At 47.8% G+C, this 24,127-nt stretch overlaps 1 protein-coding gene across 25 annotated transcripts in view; it reads left to right on the top strand.

The window, feature by feature from the left end:
- Positions 1-24,127, top strand: part of LOC108158029 (protein muscleblind) — a 129,893-nt gene that overhangs the window by 79,810 nt on the left and 25,956 nt on the right. The window contains exon 1 of one of the 25 annotated variants that reach the window (XM_033392214.1): positions 15,795-15,901. The exons of the other annotated variants lie outside the window; for them this stretch is intronic. The gene's annotated coding sequence lies outside the window, so the exon portion shown is untranslated. Of the gene's footprint in view, positions 1-15,794; positions 15,902-24,127 lie in introns of those variants that run through there. 25 annotated transcript variants of the gene reach the window in all.

Genomic DNA, 24,127 nt, shown 5'->3' with positions numbered 1-24,127 from the left:
ATATGTATCGATTGGTCATCGATACGATTATAATTATCAGTCGATTCCTTTTTATATGTATGTATATATTTATCGATTGGTCCCATTATATGTTATCGATCCATTCAATTTAATCGATTATAAGTGACAGTCGATAGATTTGTATAGATATGTATCGATTGGTCATAGATCCGATCAATGAAATCGATTATAATTATCAGTCGATAGATTTTTATATATGTACATATATTTATCGATTGGTCATCGATCTGTTTAATTTAATATGTATATTTATCGATTGGTCATCGATCTGTTTAATTTAATCGATTATAATTTGCAGTCGAAATATTTTTATAGATATGTATCGATTGGTCCCATGATATGTTATCGATCCGTTCAATTTAATCGATTATAATTATCAGTCGATACCTTTTTATATATACTTATCATCCATCCGTTGTCAGTCGCTAGCTGCTTATATATTTTTATCGATAATTTAAACTAAATTTCATCGATAGTCCATAAAAGTGGTCAATCCACAGATGTATCCGATAATTATCGATTATTCGAATGTCATTTTAGCCATTGTTTGTGCTTTCTTGTCTATCGGTATTGCAATCGATTAAAATTACGTTTTCAAAACTGATTCCCAACCAAAAAACCGCAATCTAACAATCGACTTTTCGCTTCTTCTCTCTCGTTGCAGGTATGTTTACGTTCCCCCAAAGAATTCCCCCACTTCAACAGAGGATTGATTGTGCCCATCCACCCCCCCCAGTAAGTGCAGGGTGTAGCCTCAGGCAGCAGGGGGAAGGGGGGGCAGGCACACGCCATGCAGGCGACTCGAGAGTTGTGTGGAAATAAATAAAATTAAAGGCCTCCACGCGACTCCTTTCGCGCCTGATGCACGGCGGCACCTGCCTCCTGCCCCGGCCCCTGCCTCCTGCAACCTGCCTCCTGCCGCGGCCCCTGCCTCCTGCCCCTGCCCCACTGGCAGAATGTAATTAGAATTGTACAGTGCGGTTAATATTTCCGCCCACTTGGGCTACGCCTGTATGGGTGTGCGAAACAATGCGGCTCCTGTTGTTGCCCCCCATGCCCCCCATGCCACCATGCCTGCTGCGTGTAAAATTCAAACGCGTCGCGTGTCAAGCCCTCGTTTTAAGCGCCTGGCCACCACACACCACACACACCACTTGAGGCCAGACATTTGCAGCATTTCTTTGGGGGCTTGTTTTACAATAATCAAGGCCCACCCTGCCCCCTCAAGAAGCTGTATAAAATTAATTTTATTTACTTTTTTGATGTCCCTGCAGAGGGTATTACGAGGGGGATTACAAGCCAGTTTTAAAACCAAGCCAAGGCTCAACCACAGGGTATTCAAGGCTTCGCCACGCCTTATCCTGGACTCCCCGACACTCGACTCCCCTACAGCCCTTCAAGTGGCTACTTTTATTTTTCTTGGATTTTTTATGTTCTCCTTTCTCTGTTGTTGTAACGTGCGCGCCATGTAATTAGTGCCATTTCTCGCAGTCTAATTTGAAAATTAACATATCAAGTGTTTGTTTTTGTTTTTCTGTGTGTGTTTGCCACCAGAAACGAGAGGCTTAAAATGGAGCTTGAACTTGGCTAAGAAAAGCCTTCAAAAAGAGGAGATTTTCTAGTAAAAATTAAAGGTTTAAGAGGCGGAAAAAAACTAAAACCAACCAGCCAGTCCCCCCAAGCGCTGAGCGACAGACAGACAGACAGACAGACAAGTTGTAAAATATATAAAAATTTCATAATACTCTTAGTGAAAAAATGTGCCACAACATCTTCCTGTGTCCTGCTCTCTCTCTGTCTCTCTCTCGTCTTGCCTCCTTTGTTGTCGCCTCGGACTCTTGTCTGCAGATTGTATCTGCTGCCACTGTGTTTATGTGTGCGTTGGAGTATCTGTATCTTCTCTCTGTGTGTGCTCTGTTGTTTGTGTTGTTGCGGTTATCATACTTGTTGGCATTTTGGGAGTAGGGTATTGTTATGCCACTGCCACACCCGCTGCTCTCTTGTTGCGGCTTCTGCTTCCTCCCCCCCACCCCCCTCCTCTTGTGTGTGTGTGTGTGTATAAGCATATAAAGCAAATTTTTATGAAGAGTCGAGTCTGCAACATATTCCGAAATTCTTGCAATTTTCTTCTTTTTTTTTATGCATCGTTGCTTGAAATTTAATAAGATGTAGAGCCATGGAGAAACGGTAGGAAATGTTGCGGCCAGGTCATAAAATTAGAGGCTAGAGGTGAAAGGGCAGGCAGGCCGGCAGCCTAGGTATTTTAGGTATTTATTGGTCTACTAAGTGGGCTCTAAATTTGACTTATGCGCTCGCTGGCCTCCGTTTTATTTCGAGAAAATGCATAAATTATGCACAAAACCCCAGAGTCAGAGGCCATAAAAACGGGCGCCTTTCCCCCCCCCCCCCCCCTTGGTCCTTCCTGTTGCCGTAAAATCAAATCAACGTGACGACATTACAGTTTACATCTCCAGCGAGTGGGCGATGATAATGGGGGATCAGGACTGTAATAAAACGCCCAGAATTTAAATTAAAAATCAATTGGTACAGTGGCACAGGAAATGGCCGAAAATTCAAGCTTAAGGAAGGACCTTCTAGTAAACGTAAAAACGGGGAGTGGAGAAAGCCCATATAAGGTGAAGAACAACGAGGGGGAACGTTGTGGCGCTGATAGGGACGGAAAGGGGGACAGGTGGACAGCCGGACGGACAGACCTGGCTCAATCGACTCGTCTATTGATGCTGATCTAGAATATATATACTTTATGGGGTCGGAAACGATTCCTTCTGGGTGTTACACACACATCCACCTTTCACCACAAATCTAATATAACCCAATATTCATTTTGAAATTACTTTTAAAAAATCAAGAATCAAGAAAAATATTCATTATTTTTTTGGATTATCCCAAAAAGCATCTACGATGTCCATGTGTGTGTGTGTGTGTTTGGGTGGGTGAAAGTTCTTCCTTCCTTGTGGGGGATATTCCCAGTGATTTACACTCCACTTGACTGTTGGCCAGTGCTCTCTCTTTTTCCTGTCAACTGACCCATGTCCCCCCTTCCGCCACCCCCCTTTGGCGTGTCACATAAAATCCCAAATTACTGTGTTTGACCGCCCCCACCTCCCCCCCCCCTCTTTTGGCCGTTTCAACGTTTGCCCTTCTTCTAACTTTTGCCATTTGCCATTATTTTTGCTTTTGCTTTGTCAGTTGTTAACCGTTATTTAATGCACATTTAATTTAGTCGTAAATAGAGAGACGGAGATAGAGAGAGACAGAGATAGAGAGAGACAGAGAGAGACAGATATGCAGCAGGCGGATGAGAAGACAAAGCAAAAGCGTACAAAAGGGATGGATAGAAGGATACGATAGATGGTCTGCCTCCAGTGAGAAAGTAAACACATTTCATTGTCTCTCTATCCCCCCCCTCTCTCTCCCCCTCTCTCTCCCCCTCTCTCTCCCCCTCTCTCCCTCCCTGTCTCTGCCTTCAAACGACACTCGAGGGAGTCGCTTGTCCGCGAGAGACATAAAATTTCAAAAGTCGCAAACCCGCATTTCAATCGCCTTCGACTTTCATTTATTGCTTCTGCTTCTGTTGTTGTTTTTGGCAGAGTAATTAACTAAAAGACTGCTTTGTTGGGGGGCGTGGGGGGAGGGGGGAGGTGGCACGCACATGTGCGGAATAAATCACAGTTGTCCGTGGGCTCCCCCGTTGATTTTTGCAATTAGACCAGAATCGAAAAAGGGGTGGCGGGGGGGCTCCCCAGTGGAGAGTTCATTAGATGGCTTATTCCTGACCAAAAAGAGACAGCGATGGGGAGAGGGGTAGAGGGGGGGACTGCTGCAATCGATGCGTGCAATTAAATGCTGGCGGCCAATGGCAAACAACATCCTGCCTGCAGCCAGATTGAAGATTCGCTCGCTGCTGGCTAATTGCTAATTGATAACACTGCCAATTAGGGGGATTTTTCATGTGAATCCACAACCCCCCTCCCCCCCTACCCACCCCCCACCACAAATCAGAGAGATTATCCCCAGTGATGAACCTCTGACGAAGGCAGTTTTCGGATCATTTTGGGAATTCTTAAAGTTGCCGCCCCTTAAGATGGCCTTAAGCCGGCTGGCAACTGTTGGAAACGCCGGAAACGCCGGCGGATGTCCTTGTTAAACCGAAGGGCTTCGCTGTCGTCGCAGGTAAGCCCCCGTCGCGGTGGAAACGGCAGATCCTTGTTAATTCTTCCTTTTTTTTTTCATCTTTTTTTTTTGATGGTTTGGAAATCAAAAAGGATTATTAGCTGAAAAGCTTTGTCGCTCCACAAATTTAATATCGTCTCCAAGCGGTTGGGGGGGCGTTAGGTGGGTGGTGGTGGGGTGGTGGGGCGCCACCGGATGAGTGGGAACTCACACAAGTGACGGAAATTGCTGCATAAAGCGCGCTTGATTGAGTTGACAAGTTGTAATTTCATTGCCTCTGCCACTGCCACTGCCACACAGCCTTTGCCAGTGGCTCTGCCGCACAGCCTCTGCCTCTTGCGGTGAGGGTATGAGAACGCGGCCAACAGGAGAGGGGGGAGGTGGCAGAGTGGCAGAGTGGGTGAGTGGCATGAAATTGACGCAACATCTGCGATGCCGCCAGGCAAAAGTGCTTTTAGCCGAGAGTCGCTTACAATATGGTGCATTATTGGGTTAACGGCGGATATATGTACCTAACAGCAAACAGGGATATCCAACTATCAAGCAGATGGATACCAAATCCGAGAGCGAGGCTGGCCAAAGACACAAAGACGCCTGTCGCTGATCCACTCACAAAAGACACAAGACGTTGCCCCACTTCAAGGCGAAGTTATCCCCACTTCAAGGCACTTTTCTACCTGCCTTTTCAAAGAACAAGAACCAAGGACGAATACCTGGTACCTACCTACCAGGTAGACAGACAGGATGCACCTGTTTCGCCTCAAGTTACGCACAAATCAACACTTTCGCTTTTGCCAGAGCTTCAACAGAGCCTCGAATGGCAGGCAAAAACAAATTTCTCAAGGACTGCCGACCCCTTCTTTTGTTATCCGTCCGACAATAGACAAAAAAAAAAAGGGTCCTGGCAATTAGCGAAAAGAAATCGAATCCCAAAAAGAAAAAAAACCTCGATTCAGAGCCACTTGTCTGCCACACGCAGGAAGCTGCGGCAAGCGCTTCCGCCACCAGGAAGTGTCCTTTCCCTCCTTTGAGGCGGCTTATTAATGATGTGGCCCGCCAAGAATAATTTAATTGGAGGCTAGGCTTTCACTTTTTCGTCCCTCAAAATGTTTTGAATTTCAAATTTATGTGAATTTTTGCTTGCAACATATGGCATGTGGCATCCGAATTCGAGTCAAAGTTTATGCCAGCTTTACGCATGATTTATGTGACCTTAAACCCCGCTCCCGCCCCCGCCCCCAAACAAGTTTACAACAAAAATTTGGAGAAAAAAAGAGCACGAAAAAACCTTCAGAAGACTTGGGAAAACTTGTAACATTTTTGCCATATTTTTGTGTTCTTTTCTCCCCCCACATATCGCCGTATCCTGGAAACTTATTAAATTAAACTTCTACACATGTTCTTTGCGAGGGGGGGGGAGGGTCCTTGGAGCATGCCGGATATGCCCAATCTATTGTGTAAAATTGTGTATCCCCCCCCCCCCCCTCGACTGCGTTTCAAGTTTCGCCGCCCCATTTTGCTGCCTTCGCGCTTATCGACTTGGCAAATAAATCATCTCTGCCTTTTGCGTCCTTTTTCCTTATTGAAATCTCAAATGTTTTTGCAAGGACTAGGAGTAGCCTTTGATTTCTTCTATCTTTTGTGAAACCAAAAAAGAAAAACAGAAAAAATAAGTGGAATTATGGTGGGCAAAGGAGACTCTATCGCTACATTAACGGCAAATCAGAGAGAGAGAGAGAGAGAGAGAGCTAGAAATAAAGCCAGAAAAAACAACAGAAAAACACACAGAAAAAAGGATACACACAAAAAGGGGGTGGGGGGGGGGGGGGGTCTGGGGGAGCACAATAAAAATCGCATTGGCTGAGGAAGTGGTAGAGGCGTTCACACACACACACACACACACACACATGTGGCACAGGGCGGCGACACTATGGCGCCAGTCGGCGAGGAATGAAAATGAACTGTGTCGGTGGCGGGGGGTGGCGGGGGGAAACAGTTGGCTTTGTTCTGTGGCTCCTGGGGTCAAAAAGGGTGGCTCTTTGACTTTCTGGGGTGGTCGGTTGGGGGTCTGAGAGGTAAGAACTTATCGAACGGCAGAGGTTTCGCTTGAATATTTGCCAGAAAGGATCGACCAGGAAGCGCGATCGATAGCCTGCAAGACTAGAGCCCCCTGGAACCCCCTGAAAGCCCCTAGAATTCCCTGAAAACCCCCTAGAACCCCCTGGAAACCCCCTGGAAACCCCCTGACAACCTCCTGGAAACCCCTGGAAACCCCTAGAACCCCCTGAAAACCCTCTGAAAACCCCTACAACCACCTGGAAACCCCTAGAGCCCCCTGAAACCCTCTGAAAACCCCTTGGAAACTCCTAAAACCCTCTTACAACCTCCTGAAAACCCCCTAGAACCCCTGGAAACCCCTACAACCCCCTGAAAACACCCTAGAACCCCCTGAAAACCCCCTAGAACCCCCTGAAAACACCCTAGAACCCCTTGGAAACACCCTAGAACCCCCTGACAAACCCCTGGAAACCCCTAGAACCCCCTGAAAACCCCCTAGAAAACCCTGGAAACCCCCTAGAACCCCCTGGAAACCCCCTAGAACCCCGTGGAAACCCCCTGACAACCTCCTGGAAACCCCTGGAAACCCCCTGACAACCTCCTAAACCCCTGGAAACCCCTAGAACCCCTTAGAACCCCCTAGAACCCCCTGGAACCCTCTGAAAACCCCTTGGAAACCCCTAGAACCCCCCTGGAAACCCCCTGAGAACCCCCCTGGAAACCCCCTGAGAACCCCCTAGAACTCCCTGAAAACCCCCTAGACCACCCCCCCCTGGAACCTGCATCAGCTCTTCTGTTCCATTGGACTGCTTTCCGTTTTGAGCCCCACAATTTGCTGAATTTTTAGCGCCCTGGGTTTCTGCTTTTCCACATTTGTATTGCCACAGTTAGGGCCCAGTCCGACAGGGGGTGGGGGGGGGAGGGGACTGGCTGTATTCGGGGGATGGCAGTGCCTGTCGCGGAAATGTACCGCAGACATGCAAACAAAACTTTTGCCCAACTGGAAAGAGCCTCTGTTCCTGCTTTTTGCTGCTACTTTGGCACGCGAACTTCTGACGGGACGGTGGCAAGGTGGCACGGTGGCACGGCTGCATTGGTCCTGGCCATATGGCTGGGAACCCCCCCCCCCGCCCCCCCTGTTTGCTCTGCTTTTTGTTATTACTCCACGGCGTAATGCAAACTTGTTTATGTGCCTCGTGTGTGGCGTCGCGTTGTCCTTCTGCAATGCCCCCCCCCCCTCCCACCTTCCCCTCCCCCTCCGCCCCTTTTCCCTTGGCCATTTCTTTGTTCCGTAAATTATAGTTTCATAAATTCATATATTTATTTGGGGAATAAAGAGACGAAACAAAGTGTTTGGGCGTAAGCAAGCGTACCTGCCTTCAGGCGTATCCTGGCCAACCGAAAAAGGATGCACAGTTAATTGCATTTTCCAGCTGTATCTGTGCTATAAATAAAATTATATAATTACCATGCATTGTGCCACAAAAAAAAAAGGGGGGTGGGCTTAGACACACACACACACGGACACACACACACACACACACACGGACACACGGACAAATCCACTTAACGTATTCGTTGTTGTTATTTAACGCGGTGTGTTGCCATGGCAACAACAAAACAAAAACAAACAAAAAAGTGGCCAAAACAAAAGGCAACTAAAATGCGCAAAACAGCAAATGGCAAAAGAACGAAAGACCGAGACGGGGAGAGAGAGAGAGAGAGAGAGCGATAGAGAGAGTGGATGATTCAATGGCTGGCACAGGGCCTTTTCCAGATCCTTATCCTTGTGGGCCACGGCGCCAAAGTAGAATTCTTGGTTCGTTTTTGCTGGCCGCAATCGGAATCGCCGGGCAGGTATCCTTCAGGCCCCACAAAAATTACCGCCTCAGATATGGAGCACTCTTTAGTTCTATTTTCTAGCTGGTGTCTGTTGTTGATTTCCATGGGGAATCGAAGACATGTGCATAGGACACGGGAAGGACCTCCCACTCTGCCCTGCCCTGCCCTGCCCTGCCCTGCCCTGCCCCTCCCTGCACTGCTGTGTTTCTCTCTTTTGGGGCTGTTCCGCTGTTTTCTGTTTGCTAAATTATTTATTGCAACTTGCACGACTCTCCCTCTCTCTCCCTCTCTCTCTCTCTCTCTCTCTATGGCTCTAAATTTGTATGAGGGCTTTAAGTAATTGCAAATTGATTGAAAAGGGGGGGCTGCTCTATGGAATGGACTGCCATTTCAGGCAAATTACAACCTTTATAAATTGTTTACGTTTAATGCTTTCAATTAATTTAATGCATCGTTCATTGCATTCCTGCCCCTGCCCCTGCCCCTGCCCCCCGCTCATTTGGGTATGTGTGTGTGTGTGTTGGCCATATTTAATTGCTTGTAATTTGCACTAATGATGACGAGAACAACAGCAAAAACAAAAAAAAGTCCTTGTTCCTTGTTCTTTGTTCTTTTTTTTTTTCTGTGTGTGTTTTGCAGTGGATTAATCCGCTTCTTTGGCTGTCATTAAAAGTGAATTTGATTGGCATTAAAAGTTAAAATCAATAGTTTTTTTTCCCGTGCTGTCAAGGACTTTCATAATTCAATTAAGAATCACAACACAATTACAGGAATAAAAGTTTGTTACGGGTTAGTCATAATGTTATCGATTTGTTTTTCGTTCTATACTCATTCAAATCAATTGGGTTTTAATGCTACAGAATGTATTTTCAACGCGATCGAAGCGCGCCTTCAAGGGGAATTTCTGGGTTTTCAACTGTCTGCTGCTTGGCTTTCCATTGCCGCTCTGCTTTCGTTAGCTGCTCTGCTCTCAACTGCTGCTCTGCTTTCGATGGCTGCTCGCCTCTCTACTGCTGTTCGTCTCTCCACTGCTGTTCGTCTTTCTATTGCTGCTCTGCTCTCAACTGATGCTCGTCAATCCATAGCTGTTCGTCTCTCCACTGCTGTCGTCTCTCCACTGCTGCTCGCCTCTCCACTGCTGTTCGTCAATCCATAGCTGCTCTGCTCTCAACTGCTGTTCGTCTCTCCACTGCTGCTCGTCTCTGCATAGCTGCTCTGCTCTCAACTGCTGTTCGTCTCTCCACTGCTGCTCGTCTCTGCATAGCTGCTCTGCTCTCAACTGCTGCTCTGCTCACAACTGCTGCTCGTCTCTGCATAGCTGCTCTGCTTTCGATTGCTGCTCTGCTCTCAGATGCTGCTAGCGTCTCGGCACCTCTTCGGCTTTGCATTCGTTTCCTCTAGTAGCCGCAAGCGAATCGAAAGCAGACATGTTCGATCAACTGCTGCCCTTCTGCTGCTCGGCACCTCTTCGGCTCTGCATTCGTTTGCTCTGGCACATGGACATGTTCTATCACGTTCAATCGTCGTTTCTGGTCAGAGCTTCGATCTGCGGGGTCGCCTGTGCGGCGGCGCTCCTAATGCATTTCTCTCGTTTTTCGTATCTTGGGAATCTACAGTTAATGCTACGCCCTGCAATTAAACGCCCTACAAAAGTGCAGCGGCAGTATGCTTGTATCTCTTTCTCACACACTCATAGCTCGCACAGTTTTGGCCTGTAGCTATTTACGCCATTTTTAATTGCAGCATGAAAAAGTAATTACAATTTTGTGCCCTTTGTGGCCCAAGAGCGGGGGCTACTATTCCCAGTTGGGGGGTGGCTGAGGCGTGGCAGTGCAACTCAAACAAAATTATAAGCAAACACGCAAAACTGCCACAAAACTTGAAAACTGAGAGTTAACCCTCTCGCCCCCACCCCCACCCCCACCCCCACCCTCTAACCCCAAAACGAAAACGAAAAGAAAAGGGTGAAAAAGCCCGCAAAAAAAGAGAAATACTTTTCAGTCGTTTAGGATTCGAGTTGAGTTGGGATACGAAAGTTGAGTTTGGGGTTTGGTTTGGTTTTCGTTGGGGTTTCGGTGGTTTTTTCCCTTTTTTTTCTTCCTTTTTTTTTTGGCGCTCTACAGTCCAGACAGGAGACGCATTTGTCGCTGCCCGGCGGGCGTTTGGCCCAGACGGCGGGGGCACTGCTTTCCAGTGTTGAACAAATTAATAAAAAAGGAAATGCAAAACATCGCAACATCAGATTTGGGGTTCGTCCTGCTGTGCGGATGAATTTCATTTCGTGAATCAAAAAGAAAATGCAATTATGGTTGCAGCAGAAGGGCTTTTAGCTTTAAGATACTTCGATATGATCCCCAAGATGCCAATACCTAGTGCAATACGTATCGATTTACAGCTACCTCCCCCGCCCCCCAGTGGTGGAGCTCTCGATAACACATGTTGCCCCTCGAAGCCCACTCAAAGTCCACACTCACCATTTGTTTTGTTGATTCTGCTGTTGATTTGCTGCAGTCCTGGCATCCGCTATCCATGGCTTTTCTTTTTATATATAAATAGAGGATGCACCCTCTGGGTGTCCTATCTCCGTTTCGAGTTTAATTTTGCTAATTGAAAAACGTAATAAACCCAGGGGCTAAGCGCTGGACACACGTGAAAAGTTGACCCCCCCCAGGGGTCAGTGCAGGGCTTTCGTATCTGTCGCTCTCCTGCTCTTTCCTTTAATTGCGAAATTTTAGTTGAAATGAAATTAAAATAAGCACTAAACAACAGTTAGCCCCCCCCCCCCTTGGCTGATCTCTTTGAACCCTACACTGGCCAACATTTTAGTTAATTGCGAAAAACGTTCAGAAAAATGGCGGAATGCAGGGCCATCATATGAGTGTCTTCACGGTTTGTTTCCTCCTTTCGACATGGCCCGGACTCGACTCTCGACTCTCCTCTGTATGTCCTGTATGTCCTGTATGTCCTGGGTGCATTTGTTGATTGTATCTCTCAGGCTAATGAAGATGGCTGAGAGCTTCGCTAAACACGGTCTAGTGCAGAGCATCAGTGCACGGTGAGTGAGTGAATGAGTGAGTGAATGAGTGAGTGATGGCTAATGGCTGGCGGCCAGCAGCAGGGGGCCGTCATAAAGAACCAATTTGGGCCAATGAACAGCACAAAAGCCATTTTAATAACTTGTGCAAGTCGAAAAGGGAGTTGCCACTGTGTGGCAGGGCGGGGGGGGGGGGGGGGGGGGGGGGGGGGGGGGGGGATATGGTAGGGATTATAAAAGTTGTATTATTGAAATGAGGAGTGGAGCAGTGCGAGTATGCTTTGACGCTGACCAAAGTCATCCTTTTGTCCTTGCTAATTAACTTGTTGCGTCGTTTAATTAGCCAAGAGCCAGGAGCCACCAGTAGCCAGCAGCCACCAGTAGCCAGTAGCCAGGACAAAGGGCGTGGGGCGTGGGGGGGGGGGGTAAACTTTTCGCCCAAGTGAACTCCGGTATATATCTCTCATTTTTTTTATATTTTATCTTCTACCATTTTCCGCTCTCTATTTTTTCTAGTCGTGTTTTTTTTTTTTTTGTGGAATTTTCCGCCGCCGCATTGTAAATTATGAAAATTAAACAAATGCCTGAAAGTTTTTTAATTAACCAAACGGTTAGGGGGGGGGGGGGGTTCTCTCTCCCTCTCTCCCACTATCTAATGGCCAACAAGCGACTGAAAATGTTTGCCAAAAAATGTCACAAAAGCCAAAAACCCAAATGCAAATAAATTATTTAGGATAAATATTTATGAAGACGAAGAAACGAAAATTATGAGCAGCCGCCGCGACATGCATCGCATAAATTTCTGCATATTTCGGCAAATTGCATTATTAAATTGCCCAAAAAGTGGAGCGAGTGACGGTGACGTCAGCCGGCAACATTCATTCATTCATTCAAGCACTCATTCATTGATGGGGGGGGGGGGGGGACAGGGGACTGCAAGTCAAGTTGTCGTCTCGTTCGTCTCTATAAATAATTGCATGCGAATTTCTCAAGCGTGTCAAGGCAGAAGGAATGCTGCTGTCGAGCAGCCGTGTCTCTCTCTGTGTCTGTGTGTGTGTGAGTGTGTGTGTGTGCGGTAAAGAATCTTGAAGATGCGACAAATTTGCTATGTCTTCGGCATGCAAAGTGCGGCAGCCAGCTCGAGTGCAAAAGTCGCATCATTATGCCACATGGGAAGTGCGAATATCTGCCACACAGATACTCGCCCGTGTGTGAGTGTGTGGCGGCCAATTAAATGTAGTCAATTTTCAACAACGATAATCTTTCTAGGGCATAATTTTGGGGAAACCATATAACGAACGATTCGTACAATCGAATTAGATTCTTTGTTGGCTTCCCAAGATCGTATTAGAAGTTTTTTGCCTCCATCTTCTGCAGAGGGGAGGAGGGGAGCCCCACGGAGGGGCCAAACTTGCGTCTGTTGCCGAAATTTTTGACATGCAGGTGTCTGGGTTTTTGGCCTAAAGTTTTTGAGGCGGTAAACAAGCAGAAAATGTCGCGTCTGTCAAAAGTTTGTGAAGAAGGGCTTAGTGTCTGTCCCCCCCCACCCCCCCCCCCCTGTGTGTGTGTGGGGGGGTGCTGCAGTTAATAAATGCAATACAATCTGTAGGCATATCCTCCACCACCTCCTCCTCCTCCTCCTCCTCCTGCGTTCAAATTAAATTAGAATTTCCCTCTCTTTGTGTGTAATTTAAAACTATTTCTGTACGCCAAGTGCTTCCACTAGCCCTGTGGCTCGGCTCTCAATGCTCTTTTGCTTTTTGCGAGCTTCAACCGAGTGAAAACTTGTTAAGCTTTGGGGAATTTCTAGCCGGGGCAGGAACAAAAAAAAACCAAAAAAAAAAATAGAGAGAAGAGGTTACAATATTTAAAACTCAACTTGATATGCGCCTGGGAGCTTACTATGTCTTCCCCTACCCTCCATCCCACCGACCTGCCGACTGTCTGTCTCTCTCTATGTGTGTGTGTGTGTGTGTGTGTGTGTGATTTATAGTGAGCTGGGATTAAACTGTCTTTGTGCTCTACAAGAATGCTCCAGGAAATGTTCAGCATAATGCACAGGAGCAAACCGACAGACAGACAGAGACAGAGACAGAGACACATAGAGACAGCCACAAAGAGAGAGAGAGAGGGGGAGAGAGAGAGGGGGGGAGAGGAAGAGCGAGAGTTCCTTTTTGGCCTAACAGAAAATCTGCAGATACGTGTATCTAAGCGGAAGGCAGAGTCTTTTCTTTGGGGAGCAGATGTCAAGGTAGATTCGCAGATACCCAGGCACATCAAGGCGCCGGCTGAGTGGCAGATATGGATAGAGTGGAGCTTTCCTTTAGCCCGGAATAAATTGAAACGAGTGGAACTTCAATTGTGGGATAATTTGCCAAGCTTTAAGCCATACTTATTGAAAATAATTAATTATGTATATTGTATAAATCCACAAGAAATACTCCATAATTTGTGTGTTTGAACGGAAGCCCTATAGCATGCATCGATGGTTCGAGCAGTTCAATGCACTTTAAATCTAATTAGCCCTCCTCAGAGCTTAAAAAAAAAAAGAAACAAAAAGAAACCAATAAAAATCAATACGAAAACAACAGAATGGAAAAAAACATATGAAAAATGGCGTCGCATAACGGTTCGTACATGTGTGTGCGTGTGTGTATGTGTGCGTGTGTGCGTGTGTGCGTGTGTGCGTGTGCGTGTGTATAGGCAATGCTGTTGACGCAAACGCGGTCTCTGAGGAGGACAACAAAGTCGCCATTGTTAATAGGATTACGAAGCACAACGGCGAACAACTGGCACAGAAGCAACAACAACAAAGGGGCAAAGCTAACGGCATTAGCAATGGCAGAATACCATACCAAACCGTACCCGTGCCCCCAAAAGCAGTGCCACAAAGAACACACGAAACAGCAACGGAAACCACATAGAAGAATAAGGAACAAGTAGGTTCTGGAAAGCCGAAGCCATTGATACACTCGAAGATTATAGAAATGCCGATTATACACATGCCGAACCACAGCGCTGGGCCTCTCACTGTTAACAGCAGGCGATCTTACTGTTAGTATTAGCTGCCACTGTTAGTAGCCATCGTACTGTTAACATTCGCTCTGAATGCTCTGTGGCTCAACGTTCATTCTCACCTTTAACATGTTCTCGTACTGGTAAACTGTAACTCACTGTTAACATCTGCTCTCACTGCTAAGACGTGGATTGTGGCTCAGCGCTCATTATCAGTGTTAACATATTCTCGTTCTGCTAATTGGCGCTGGTAAGCTGTTTTCTTGCTCTCGCACTGGTAACATCCACTCTCACTGCTAAGACGTGGATTGTGGCTCAGCGCTCATTATCACCTATAACATATGCACGTACTGTTAATTGGCGCTGGTAAGCTCTTCACGCTCTCACTGTTAAAATCCACTCTCACTGCTAACACGTGGACTGTGGACTCATTATCACCTTAGACATATGCTCGTACTGTTAACTGGCGCTGGTAAGCTGTTTTCTTGCTCTCGCACTGTTAACATCGGCTCTGACTGTTAACGTGGACAGTGGCTCAGCGCTCATTAGCACTGTTAACATATTCTCGTACTGTTAATTGGCGCTGGTTAGCTGTTTTCTTACTCTCGCACTGTTAACATCCGCTCTCACGTTAACGTGGACAGTGGCTCAGCGCTCATTAGCACTGTTAACATATTCTCGTACTGTTAATTGGCGCTAGTACACCGTCTTCTCTCACTGTTAACGTATGCTGTACAGCCGAGGCTGCAGGTTTCCGTCGGCAAAAGTGTGGTGGGGTCCTTCGACTGCTTCCTTCTCTGTGCGTCTCAAAGCTCTGCTCAAAATCACTATACCCTCCGCTAACAGAGGGCATACAAAACAAAGGCAAAACCCAAAAACATGCATAGCAAAATCATTTATTGTGAAAACACAACAAAACGCAATGAAAACGAGAAGCCAAAACAGAAATAATGAGCAGGCCAGGGGTGTGGATAGCGGATAGAGAGGAAAACAAACAAAAGTAAATTAGATTGTGTGGCCCATTAAGGCATTAAGATTTCATTGCCCTTCCTACCAACCGCCCCATACCCCATTTTGGTTTGTGTCCCATAGGTGGAGGGGGGGGAGGGGGTCCCCCCCTCCTCACATGTGCGCCACTTAAAGCGTTGCCGTCGCACTTTAAGGGTTTCCTTCTGTCCCTCTCCCTCCCCCCATCTCTCTCTCTTCTACACCGCTTCATTTTCATTTTTTCGCACTTGAGCATTTTTCTGTTGACTCTCGGAAGGCAGCAACGTCCCGGCGACTCATCCTTCCTTCCATTCTCGGGCAAATCTCGGGCTACGTGACTTTTTGCGGTTTGCTTGGATTTTGCCAGCGAAAAGTGCTCAAAACAGGAACCCAACCCCCCCCCCCCCCCCCCCCCCCCCCCCCCCCACCGCACCGCACTTCCACCATTTTGTTTAATGACCTTGAAGCCGAGCAGCGGCGTCAGTGGAAATGTATCTCGAAGTCCGAATTTAATGGCCCGAATGGCCACTGCCACCGACAGGGCAGGCACTCTTTTGTCATTCGTTTGTTTGCCGACGTTTTAGGCGCTTTCATTCCCTTCATTGTTTGGCATTTGCCGGAGTGATGGCTAAGTGAAATTGGCCATAAAGGGGGGCGGGTCTAAGGAGGGCCAGGAGGGAAACTCAAATCCATACAAATATCTCCCCCAGCCCCACGGCTAACCGCAACTATTTTTCTTTCTCGTTACAGGTAAGACCCCTCCCCCTCCCCCCCCCCCTTAGAAATAGAGGCCCCTGTAAGTAATTTAAGACATTTCCCTGGCTTTCAATTAAACAAGAAACTCCTCCCCTTGCTCCCTTTTGTGCCGTCGTTTAACCGGAATTTCTTCATAATCATTTGCATACATAATAATAAAAAAAAATTCCCCAAGCACGTCCAGGGAGGGAGACCTTGAGGAAACTATTTATGCCCGATCATCATTAACGGACCTTTCCACAAGAAAATCTAAAGTCCAGCGAACAAGAAAATTAATTTATGTGCCGAAAAGGGTTGCGAACTCTGGTTCTACGATTTTTGTTCTTTTTTGAGGGAAAACTAAACTCCTTGAGGGTTGCTGACCGGCCGCCCTCCTGCATTTCACAAAAGAACGAGAAACAAACAATGCATTATAATGTGCTTATAAATATATTGAAAGATGCCTTGGGTCCAGATCCAGGTCCAGGTCCAGAGAGAGGCTGAGCGAAGGTCCAGTTATGTATCTCAAGGGTTGGGTGTTGCCGCTTCCCAGGCCCCTGGCCCCGGGCCCCGGGCCCAAAAAACGTGTTTAGATCTGCACATATTTCGGTTGTTTGTTTGATTTCTATGAGCCAGAGGGCTGGGGAGGGGATAGGGGAGAGGAAGGTCAGACGAAGGTCGTTCACACGTTTCACACACAAATCACAATTAGCAGCTGGCCGCTGGTCGGGCCTCTTTCTGGGTCTCTAAAGGAGGATCCATTCCGATATGGGACACGCGTTGGCCACGAGATCCTCGTCCACTTCTGGGACAGGTTTAAGCACTTCCTGTGGGACATTTCAACCTGCTTTTCCCCTTCATTTTGATGACGTCATTGCGGGGTTTTGAATAAAACAATAAAAACAAATGTTCCAATAACCAAACGGCAAAAAGGGGAGGACATAAAAATTTGTTTTTAGCGGCTAAAAGCGAGGGTTTAAGGACTCGAAGGAAATCGATAAATGTTAAGGGAATTGCCGGCAGGGGAACAGGGGAATTTATGACATACAGAAAGATGTTTTGGCCCTTCGAAAAAAGTACTTTTCTTGGGCACATTCAACAGCCTTTCAAGAGTCTTCTTTCATATACATTTACGTTCCATTTCCTTCCACAATTTCATTATTAATTGATTAGATATTTTGACAGTAAACACGCGTCGAAGAGGCAAAAGAAATGCCTGCCAAAGCGCACAGATAAAGAAGCAATAAATTTGCATAAATTACCCGCATGAATGCCAAAGGAGGAGCAGCAACAGGAGGGGGGGGAGAGAGCGGGGAGAGAGTGTCCCAAATGGGAAGCAGCAAGCGGCAAACCTGAAATACATGCGGCACGTTCCTTTTTGTCCGGGATGTCCCGTTAGCGACGAAGGGCCATGCAATTAGCATTCCAAGAGGCCAGGCACACGCTCACCGTTAGAGGTGGCACATAACCCTTCCCCAGGCCGCAGGACAATGGGTGCCTTCGGTGAAAGGTTAAGGTGTCATCATCCTTTATCCCGTTTGACGATGCCGATGCCTCGGTGTCAACAATAAACAAATTTGTTTTACATTCCAAGCGACCCTTTTTTTTTTGTATTCGATGCCACGCTTATGGCCAACCCTTGACGATTGGAAGGAGCGGGGGGGGGCCATTCTTTGGCCCGCTTTCCCGCTTTCCCGTTAATAATGTAAAAGTTTTTCCCACTTTTCCCGCTGCCGTCGCGTTGTCAATCGTTTGGAGACTCTCGGCTTGTGTTGCACAAAGTTTTTCCTGCTGTTAATTAAACTTCAATGTGTGTGTGGAAATCGGTGGTTTCTACGGGTAATCGAGAGCCCCCCAAAAAGAGCAAAGAGTGCGGGATTGGGCGGGGGGCTTCTAATAGACTTTTTGGCAAAGTTAAAGTTGAAGAAAAGTTTGCTTTAGACCTGATTCGTATAAGAATTCGTGGCTCTCTTCCTCGCTGCCTCTCTTCCACTCTTCCACTCGTGCTCTTGAGCACAATTGCTCTTTCACTCAAGAGAAAACCAGTCGCAACCCCTGGACTCGGGCTCTTGCCCCTCGGTGGTTGTCAGGGCTGACGTCATCGGGCCGTGGATGAGTCACTGGCGTCGCTGGGGGGTTGTGCCACTATATCCGATTTCAGGGTTCCGGCCCCGCCCACGTAATTGCTTCCTGCAGATTTCTTTCGGACCCTGTTTTGCATAATTAAGGCGGCTGTCCTGCAGGACTACCCGAGGCAAAACACCTGTCAGCCTTCGGCGCCTCTGGCAGGCCTCTGAGGCGTCTCCTTTTGGGGCGATCTCTGCGTGTGACAACTCTTTGGGTTCCCCCCTCAACAATCGATAAGCCCAAAGCATTTATTGGCATTATATTTATAATGGCACCCCCCCTGCGCCCCCACCTCCACCGCCCAGCAGACAAGTGGCTCGCTCTCTCTGTGTCCTCATGACAAATTCATTTGACTTCCACATGACTGAAGCCGCCTGCTGTGGCCAGCCACAACACAAGCCTGTGGGGAGCCTTGGGGCCCGGCTCTCGACCTTGGGGATGCTCGGGGATAAGTGGATTATCCTGTGGATGCCCTGGAATCGATAAGTATTTATCGTTGGGCCTCCCTTAACCGCTTTTTATGCCACTATAACTAGCATTTGCGGCCACAAAACAGGACTCAAAATATAACTAAAAATAGGACACTTTCAGACACAGTCGGCAGGAGTTTTTTAATCAACTTTCGGGAGGGTCCAGAACCCATCGAGCAGATGTTGCAACTACCCTGCGGGCAGGGCCGTTGCCTCATTAGGCCCAGGCCCAGGCCCAGGTCAGATGTGTGCAAATTATGCAGATTAGAGCGAGGGTCAAGTCCGAGCGAGAGTCGAGTGGCCACAGCTGCCGGGCGCCTGGCGTTTTCCAAGGAGTTTCGATTTACATAAGAATCGAATTTCGATCTTTGGCTGCTGTTGCCTCTAATTTGATTGTGTTTTTGGGTCACCCCCTCCCCCTCCCCCCCCCCCCGCACATAACTGGTTAACTTTTCTGCTGGCGCCCGAAAGTATGCCATGGAAATTTTCAACAACCTTTGCCAGATATCCCGCGGTATGCCCCACCCCCTTTCCGCCCCTCGTTTCACTTTCATTGTTTGGCAAATGTTTGCATTAGTTTGTTCGTTTTTTTGGGGTCGCCTTATCGGATGCTTAATTTTAATTGAGTTTTGACGGGTTTTTGGCAGAGGCCCTCCAACCCCCCCACCCCCTCTCAAACGAGTGACAGAAAAGCCAATTTTGCTGGGCAGCCTTTTTTGTGTGTTTTTTGCGATTCAGTGGCAGCCCTGGTGGCTGTGGCATGCAACGCATGCAATCCTGACTGACGATTCTAGATAAATATGAGACGCCACGCCGACGTGTAAAAGGGGTGACAGGAGGGGGACGGGGCGGGGGGCGGGGCACGTGTTAAGCATATGAAATTTGATGGCAACTCTATTTGTAAATTTCGCTGCGGGTGGAAGCCCCATTCCCCCCCCCCCCCCCCATCTCTCTCTACTTCGCTGGTTTTTGTTTGTGCGCTGACTCGGAAAATACTTTTTGTGATAACATTTGATGGCTCGACAAGAGAGAAGCAGCCCGAGGAGCACTTGAAGACTGTCTTGCAGCGAAGGAAGAGGGGGGGTAGGGGGGGTAGGGAAGGCTAATGGCTCGAGTGCACGGGTGCATCAATTTGCGGAATATGACGGTTGCCCCCCCCCCCCCCCCTCACAAGCTGCCACAATTAGAGTTTGCGCCACAGAACATGTCCAATTTTTGTGTGTGTAGAGAGAGGGGGGGTGGGGCGGGGGCGGAGCGGGGGGGGGGCGGACCAAAAAAATAAACACGCATGCTTATGAGGTCATTCAACAGTCGTAAAATGCTTCGCTTTGTGGCGCCACACGAGAGACGCCCCAAAACAGACAGTTGTCGGCCCCACCCACCCCTCCCCCTCCCCTCACCCCTCTCTGTGTGTGTGTTTGTGTGTCGTCCTTTGCATTTGTGTTTGTCATTGCCACTTAGCCTTATTAGTATGTGCAGCACACGGGGGCAAGGGGCAAGGGGCATGCGGCGACTCTCTGTCTGCCCCGCCCCCCCCCCCCTTTTTGTTGGCCAAAGTGGCAATGAAGCTTGCCAAAAAGAGTACACGCTGCGGTGCACACACACACACACACACACACACACACACACACACACATGCCACACATGCCACACACACACACATGCCACACATTGCAGCGTCATGTAAGCGCACCGAGCGCCAGAAAGTATGCAATATTAAAATATATTTTGTATATGGAAAGGTGGCAAGGACGGGGGGGGGGGGAGGGGGCGGCGGCTTCCCTGCTGCCACATCAGACAGACAGCGCAATAACTGTACATTAAAAGTCATTGCATTCATGATATTATTTTTTATGTGTTTTTTTTTCTACCCCTCTCCAGCACTCTTTATTTTTTTATATTTTTTTTTTCTCCCCCTCCACATTTTTTTTTCAATATTTTTCCCTGTTTTTTTTTCTACGTTTTTTCGCCATTTGTTTGTCTGCCGCTCATCATTGCTGTCTGCCCCTGGAACCCCCTCCCCCCCCCTCCCCCCCCCCTTGTTTGTTTGTGTTTGCCCTGTCCTCTGGGGGGGCAGGGGGTGGCCAGGGGTGGTCCCTAAGCGGCCAGGAGGCTAATGCTTTGTTGAACACCGAAAAAAAAAGCCCTGGGAAAATGCCAGAAAAATAGAGAAATGTGTAAATATTCATAATATATCAACAGTTGGGCGGGGACGGGGACGGGGGCGGGGGCGGTGGGGTATTTAAATTTAAAGTCTTAAATTTTTAGAGACAAAATCCGGGTTTTGGTCTGAGCCTTTGGAGCCTTTGTTTTCAATTGAAGTCCAATTAAAAGACAAAATATCACAATTTTTTTGCGGAAAATATAGCCATAAATTCCTGCATTTCCGGAGATTCCTGCATTTTGAGTGGTTAAAAGTTTTGACCATAATTTATTCCGACACCTGAAAGAAAAATATTACTGAAATGCGGCAAGCCAATAAGCTGCCACAGAACGAGGCAGCTGCAGCTGCAGCAGCAGCAAATAAAATGCAATTCAATTTCAAAATCAAATACCTTAAGGTACAAGATGTGTAGCCGTGTATCTGTGTATCCGTGTATCCGTGTATCTGTGTATCTTTGGGCATATTGCAGGGCGGAAAACACATGTTGGAGGGACACAAAAATAAAAGAAAAGGGAAGCCCTGAAACAAGTTAACCGCAAAGCGGACACAACGGACACAACAGCACAACCGAAGGGACAATTTTCCACTTCAGCCGGCCCCACCCCTTTCCCCCCTTTTCCCCCCCCTATCGATGGTTTCCGCAAACACGGCAAAACGATGTGTTATCCCTTATTTCTCTTTTTTTTTTATTTTATTTTATTTTCTGCGCAAAAATTCAATATTTTTCAAACAAACAAACAACAACAACAGCCAAAGGACTCACATCGAAGGATAACATATTAAATTTGCCAGCAGCTTTCGTCCTTTGCCTGCTTTCGAAGGATCTCTCCGGCTGGCTGGCAAAAAAGGGACAATGCCGTAAAGACAAGAAATCAATTCCCCCCCCTCGCCGTTCCATGCGTTTCGTGCGGAGAAAACAATTTTCTAACAATAAAAAATTGCCCCAGCAATGTCGAAGGACGATGGTCCTTTAAAACGGAAATGTGGCAAGCGAAACAAATCATAAAAAAAGGCAAAGGGGCAGCTGCCTGCGACTTGCGACTGGCAGATACCCTACAGAAAACCTATGGCTGCGGGGTAGAGAGGCCCAGACAAAGCCCAGATCTGTGGCAAGCCATAAAACAAGGCCTGGTAGCCCAAGGGGGACGGGGAGGGGGAGGGGGGAAGACTCCGGATTAGTCAGTTGAGCGCAAAGCCTTGGCTTTAATTGAGATGAAAAAGTCCTTCTTTTGGGGGCAGGGCTGTCATTGATAACTGTCGCTCACAGGATGGACCCCCCCCTTGCCACACATGCTCCTTGCAACTAATAACGAGCCTCATTTCGTGTAAATCGATAAAGTTGCAAAAAGAGAAGAAAACTTTACTTTTGTTGCCATAAAAGTTGTCCTTTCTCCCGTGTGTGTGTGTGTGTGTGTGTGTGTGTGTGTGTGTGTGTGTGTGGCAACATTATCGCATGTTGCATTGCTTGGGAGTCGTGTTGACAATTGAATTATTTATGGGCTTCACTCAAAAGGGGTCCTTTTTGGTCCTTTTTTGTTTGCGAATTTATTGAATTCCTTCGGCATCTCCCGCTGCCCGCTTTATGCAGTTTATTGGCGATTACATTCACTCCAAAGGCGGGACAGCCACGTCTAAGGGTCCTGCAGTCACCCACCCCCCCTGACGCCCCCTGACGCCCCCCTGCCACTCCCTGCTGCTCCACTGCACCCCTTGATTGTCATCGTTTGTGGAAATTTGATAAGCGCCTTTTTGTGTTCCCCTGTCAGCTCTCTATCCTTCTTCCTGCTGCTCTTTCTCTGTCTCCAGACATGTGCTTGTCCTCTCTGTGTCCTGCGTCCTGCGTCCTGTGTCCTGCGTCCTGAGTCCTCTGTTTGTTTGCCAGCGCAAACTTTTGCTTGGTCGTGTCAGGACTTGGATCTTTTTAATAATGCGGGTTATGTGATGGATTTATTAAAAGCGTGTCCTCGTGTCCCCCCCTCCCCCACTCCCCCTCTCTCTTTGTTTGCCCTAAACTTTCTCTCTATGGAGCTTCCCTTTTCAATTAGTTGGCATTGGAAAATGTGCTGTGGCATGCAACTATTGAATGCTAAGTGCCTCTGCCTTTGTACGCCAAAAGTTTTAGAAGCACAGGAGAACACACTCCCCCCCCCCCCCCCCCCCCCCCCCAAAAGGGGTCATGGGGTGGGAGGGGGGGGGGCGAAAACATATGTTTCAGGGCAAACCGAAATCAATTTGCTTACATCACGACCTTGGGGGCATGCCACAGTCGCCTCTGCGGCCTGTTATTATGGCCCTGCGACTACTAAATTATTATGAAGCGGCCGCTGGTCGTTAATTTGCGGACAAGAAATCGCAAATAATCGCATTAAATGGGGCCACCCACCCCATAAAGAGGGGCGACAAAATCGATTAATTCTACCACCTCCCACCCTGCCCCTTCGTTGGCCCCCCTCGTTGGCCCCCCTCGTTGGCCCCCTTTTTTCCGTATAACATTATGATGATTATTTTTTATCGCCGCGTCACGCGATATTTTGTCGCTGATGTCGCCGCGAACCTCCGTGAAGGAAACGGAAACGCCGCCATGTCGTGTGTGCCAGATGTGTGTGCCAGATGTGTGTGTGTGTGTGTGTGTGTGTGTGTGTGTCCTAGGCAAACATTTGCCTACACATTTTGCAAATGACTGCAGTTAAAAAGCCATCAAAAAGCGAGAGAAAAAAAAACATATACAAAAAACTAGCCATTTAATGTTGCCACCAATCCCTGCCGCAGTGTGTCGATTGCCACAGATAATGGCAAAGTCATGTCCCAGGTCATAGGCCATCAAAAAGTTTAAAGAAAAGGCATGAAAATGCTTTTAAACAAAAATTAAGATTAAGAAAATTCAATATTTTCCTACCTCAAGGATATTCAGTAATTTTTCTTGCGATTGAATAAATGGAAAACTGTATTTCGCATGGAAAATGAATCTCTTTGAATGCCATTGAAAGCCCGCCATCGGTTGGATAATCAAGAGCCGACTAAGCAGATCCTTTCCTGCTCCTGGAATGGCAATTTGTAAGGCGGCTGCAGGGCAAGGCAGGGGCAGGGGGGGGCAATGTGCCGCAGGGCTGGTACAGGCGCCATGGCGTGCATTATGTGGCCACATGCAGGAGGGAGAGAGAGCCAGAGCCAAAGCCAGAGAGAGGGAGTGTATATCCCTGGAAGGGGGAGGGGGGGTGGGGGAGGGGGGAGGGGGGGGTGTATCCGTGTGTGTACAAATAAACAAGGTAGTGACCAGCAGGGGAGACGGCCACCTGACCACAGCAGTGCCACCCGGTGGCAGGCAGGCAGGTAGGCAGGAGGCAGGCAGGAGGCAGGCTGCAGGCGGCAGGCAGGCTGCAGTCGGTTTACGTTTAATGCCCATATATTGTTGCCTACTTTCGGGCGCAGTGGCCCCACAGGACTCCATCCGTTTGCCACTTTTTTAAAGCTCTTTAAAAG

This window comes from Drosophila miranda, chromosome 3, assembly GCF_003369915.1.
Source record: "Drosophila miranda strain MSH22 chromosome 3, D.miranda_PacBio2.1, whole genome shotgun sequence".
NCBI classification, from domain to species: domain Eukaryota; kingdom Metazoa; phylum Arthropoda; class Insecta; order Diptera; family Drosophilidae; genus Drosophila; species Drosophila miranda.
The sequence above is the reverse complement of the archived record's forward strand: the minus strand, read 5'-3'. Positions and strand labels throughout refer to the sequence as shown.